The sequence below is a fragment of the Montipora capricornis genome, chromosome 13, assembly GCF_036669925.1.
Source record: "Montipora capricornis isolate CH-2021 chromosome 13, ASM3666992v2, whole genome shotgun sequence".
NCBI lineage: Eukaryota > Metazoa > Cnidaria > Anthozoa > Scleractinia > Acroporidae > Montipora > Montipora capricornis.
In genome coordinates, this window is record NC_090895.1 from 46,701,370 (window position 1) to 46,706,369 (window position 5,000).

Consider the following 5,000-nt stretch of genomic DNA (forward strand, 5'->3'; position numbering starts at 1 on the left):
AAACCGAAAAACTAGATTTTCTTAAATTTCAAGTAAATTATTTTAGAGAGTATTTCTAACATTATCTGTTAACGCTGAATGAGAAGATTTCACCGTCCCGTTTCTTCAAAAAAGACAATGTATGTTGATTTTAAGGCTCAAAGAAATGTATAATGTCGTTGCATTGGCAAGGTTATTTTGGAGGAAAATATAATGTGAGAAATCTGCGATGGGCACCTAATACCCTGGCCAAATTACGTCTTGATATGACTACCCTAACTGTATCGAAGGACAGAATATGTTTATTTGTGTGAAAAAAAAAAGGAGAAACTATTTGGAGCCTCCTTAAGCTTCATTTTTATTTTCTGTTAGTGATTTGGTTGGAGTTATTTTATGGAGTAGTTCTTTTTTTGCCGACAACTTCAAAGAAATTCAGAAGTTTGGTGACTGAGATAGTTAACTTGCAATTCATGGTTTTACTTTGTAGCTTTCTTGGTTTTTCTTCGAGATTATCGTGAAGAGCATGGCACAGACGCTTGTTCAGTCGGACAAACTAAAGGTGAGTTACACCTCTCTGATTTACTCAAAAGGGTCATGCGCGTTAAGACAATATTTTGGGTTTAAAGCGGAGCTCAGGCTCGGAAAACTCGCCAGCGGAGTACCATGGGTAAGATTTTTGGGAAAATCTATCCGTGCGAGAAGTTTTGGTTATAACGTCACGTTCGTTTGCGCTTCCGCTCGTCCGCCAGCACAGAATAGGGAGTTTAAGCAAAGACGACGGGTACGGCTACGGCAACGCCACAAAGCAACAATATTATTGGTTGAAAAAGGAAAAATGCACGTGAAACACGAATTTCCGTGCATTTCTTTGCCGTACTTCACAAAACAACAACGTGAAATTTTAGGTGTTGACGACAACGTGGGCATATAACAATGAAAAAGGCATTTGCAGTTTTGACTTTAAAACCGTCCGTACCCATCCAGTTACAGGATAGTTCGTCTATATTGTACAAGGTGAACAAGACGGATTAATCGCGAAATACTTGCGATAGCGCTAAGTTATATTTTGGACTAACATTTTCGTTGCCATAGCCGTCGTCGTTGCTATAACTCCCTAATGTCGGGATGAGGAGGCAGGAGAGCCTCTCAGGACGGGACTGTGTAGGCAATTTTCCTTGGCGGGAAATCGCGTGGCAGCGTTGCATTTGGCAACCCGCGTTTTTCTGGCGGGAAAGCACATTAGTGACGAGCAACGGGATAAAGAACAGGAAAGTGGATGAAAAGCAAAAGAGCTTGAGACAAGAGGCCACAAAATTTGAGAAATTTAAGCGAAGAAAGTCTCGAGAAGCCCAGGAAGGAGAAGAGAAATTTTCAATGAAAATCACCGGAAAGGTGAGACAAATAGAGCGAGAGACAAACACTTATTTACAACGGTTAGCTTTCAGGTAACGTTTTCCTTCTTAATGTATGCCTCGCTGCCTCACATATATAGTAATAATATAAGTAATAATGACGATTACTTTTGTACTTTATACAGAAGCATAATTATTTCCATGTACTCTATATTGCTTTCTGGGGTGAGAAACGGGAGCTCCGCTTTTAGGCTTGGCTAAATCTATGTATTAGTGTTATGAAGACCACTGGTTGAGGATTTTCTCACGTAAAATGGCTTCGCAAATCAATGTTTTCAGTTGCACGGTACATACGATGAAAATGAAAAGTGTTTCAACCGGTTCATGATCGTTTATGGGCAAAAGTTAAACGTGCAAAATGTTTTGAAGTTATGCACAGTATATATCTTTGTAACCGCACGTAACGTGAGCGATTTAACTGACCCAGATCGCCTGTGTAGATGCTCTGCCACTAAACTACAGGGGCCAGTTATTCAAGAGCCGGTTAACGCTAATCTCACGTTAAAAATTAACAAAGAAGTTTTATTCTCTACTCCCAAATGTTGTTCAAAGCTGATATTCGGTAAAACTTTACATTAGAAGAAGTCAATCTTGAAAAACAAAAATAAGCAAAGGAAACTTTCACCAGAGCGTTGAAAACATGAAGCAAAAGTTTACGCTAGTCCTGGATTAAGCTAATCAGCTTTCGAACAACCGGGCCCAGAAGACCCGTGAGAGGTAATCGTTAAGAATCTGTTCAAGCGGTGCAAGATCGTTCATTATCAACTATCACAGACTATGGCTTTGGGTTTGCTCCAAGTGACAATATTGTGTCCTGTATACTGCCAATGACAATGGCCACATACCGCAGAGATACAAGAAGAAAATAAAACTCAACTTTAAAATTAGAGTCCAAGACCTTACAACAACTTTTGGGAGAATAACTTCACTCGGAATCTGACCAATGTTAGTTTCGTTTCGGTTTGGAAATTCAGTGTAACTCATCAACAGTCATTTTTAGAGGTCCTATCCTGACATTAATTCTGCACATTTGGATTGCAGCGAATGAACCGAGAAAGCTGGTTTCCCGATAGCTATAATCGCTGTTTAGAGAATTTTCTGCAAGCTTTAGTTCCACAGATCATCAGCAGACTTAAAGACCAGCCTCAGATTGCTAAGGTTGGTGCGACAACTAACTTAGGCCCCGTCCACACGTATCCGAATATTTTTGAATCCGTAACTTTTTCTTTCCGGATACGCCTTCCGTCCACACTTATCCGGCGAATTCGCTGGCGAATCCGGAACTTTTTGAATACGCTGTCCAGAGTGGATGTTTTTTAATCCGCTTATTCGGCCCCATTTTGATTACTGTAGTTCTGTTTGGGACGAATGCAACGTTACTCTGTGCAATAAACTGCAAAAAGTGCAGAACAGGGCGGTTAGGGTTATCACCAAGAGTCGTTACGACTTGAGTGCTAACCATCTTCTTCTAACCACTACGTCAGGACAATGTCGCTAAGTGTCGGAAAAAGCTGAAAACCACCCTAATGTTTAAAATATTAAATGGTCTTGCTCCGGATTATCTACAGGACCTGTTTTCAATTCGCACCACAAAATATAATGTCAGGAATTTAGAAATGAAGCTTAATTTGCCCAAACCAAACACAGTGCGGCCTCACAATGGAACATCTTACCCCAACCATTTACGTACGATCGAATCAGTTAGATCTTTCAAAAAAGAAGTGAATCGATTTTATGTAAATGAGGGTTAGGCTCCCACACAGCAACCTTGTAAAACAGTATTTTTATTACTACAGCAGGTACTGAATTTTATTGTACTATGGCTATTGTATTCTTACTGAAGGTTTTACCGTGTTTAAATAAAGCATGTATATATATGTAACCGTGTGGACGCTAAATCCGGATGACATATCAAGATCGAGCCCAGTTCCCTACCTTGAAATCAATTCTTAATAAGATGGCTGCCGAGGGCAATTTTATTTCTTTATTTTCTTCTTTTGGCGCTTGCTCTGTTACCTCAGTTTCCTTGAGGAGTCCTGAGTACTAGAGTGAATCCGGATACGTTTCAGATGCGTGTGGACGAGCAAATTCGATTTGAGTACGCTACGTGTGGATGAGAATATTTTCGAATCCGGAAAGAAAAAGTTGCGGGTTCAAAAATTTCCGGATACGTGTGGACGGGGCCTTAATTTGTGATACACTTATCCTGCTTGACAGAGCTTTTCTTGCTTTCTCTCTCTATCGAGAAGAAAAGGAAATCGCTCCTTGTCGTCAAGAGCTTTGGGCGAATGATTGAACTCTTAACCGGTTTATAGCCAGTTTGAATTTTAACGTTTGTCCTATAGCGGAAGAGGTGAAGTGATGTTGCATCGAGTTCACGACGCGCATGCGTGACAGAACATCATGATTCGTGCAAAGGTTTCCTTCCCTTCTCATTAGAGAGAAAAATCAAGAAAGTCTCTGCCAAGCAGAGTATGATACAGTCGGTTCGGTTCCCTTGAAAGTAATTTCAGAGAAGTAATTATGGTGTTGTGTTTCCTTTCTTTCTTAGGAAGCAAATTTTCACTTGGCCTGCTTCACCAAGGTACGTTTGTTAATTTTCGTTCAATTATCTCGACAAAGATTAGTGTTTTTGACAACGTACCCTAACGGGATAGGTGATAAACTGTTAAGTCAGCGCTTTATTTTTAGCGCTCACAATGACCTTGGACATCTACCTTACAAATTAACTGAACGAAAAGTCAGTTACAGAATAAAATGTTAAGAAGTGAAAACCGGTCCAACCGGTTACGTTAAAGACAGCGCTTCCTAGCCTCACAGTCAACTTAGTTGCCATGGTAACAGGTTGATTATCTGACTGAGGTATCAATCTCTCTTAGGATTGCTTCACTTACCTGGATCGTGGATTTGTTTTTCAAATGATCAGTTATTACTCAGAGCAATTTAAGGATTCTGATACACAGGTAATGTTCATGATTTTGGTATAAGTGTATCTTTTGAGTTTTTCATTTTGTGTGTGTGTTTCACGGTAGATTGTGCTCAGTATTGCGTTTTGACTTGCCTTCCCTTTTAGATGCTGGAATTCAAGTTTGAGTTTCTCCAAGTTGTCTGTAATCACGAGCATTACATTCCACTCAATCTACCCTTGGACGTTCGAGGTACTGTAACGAGTTTGGTTAACATTGTTGCATTCATATTCATTTTAGTCTCAGATGCGAGCCAAAGGAAGATAGCAGTTACGGAGTAAAATCAAGTTCTTTCTCCCAATAGGCTCTAATGCTGTCACGGAGACCAACCGATTTTTGCACATCATTGTCAAATGTGTAGGAAGTCAACTTTTGACAGTCAACGAGAGTTTTTTCTCCCTCGGGCCAAGCAGGAGTGTTTTGTAGTCGCAGTCACAGTAAATAGGCAATCCGGTTTAACTGGCTCAACAATTGTGCCAGAAGAAAATCAAGAAAACCTCCCCAAAAGCTATCGCTTAATACACGTGCATTATGCATTTTGCCATTTCGGCCCGAGCGTTGTGGAAAGTTGATTTTATCAAACGAGTCGGTAAAGGACGACTTGCCACCGTGAAGAATGGAATGGCTGCCAGTTGCAGCGTTA

The 5,000-nt window shown here is 40.4% G+C and overlaps 1 pseudogene; it reads left to right on the forward strand.

Moving 5' to 3' along the window:
• The window catches only part of LOC138030017 (dedicator of cytokinesis protein 9-like), an 83,757-nt pseudogene that overhangs the window by 16,253 nt on the left and 62,504 nt on the right, over positions 1 to 5,000 (forward strand).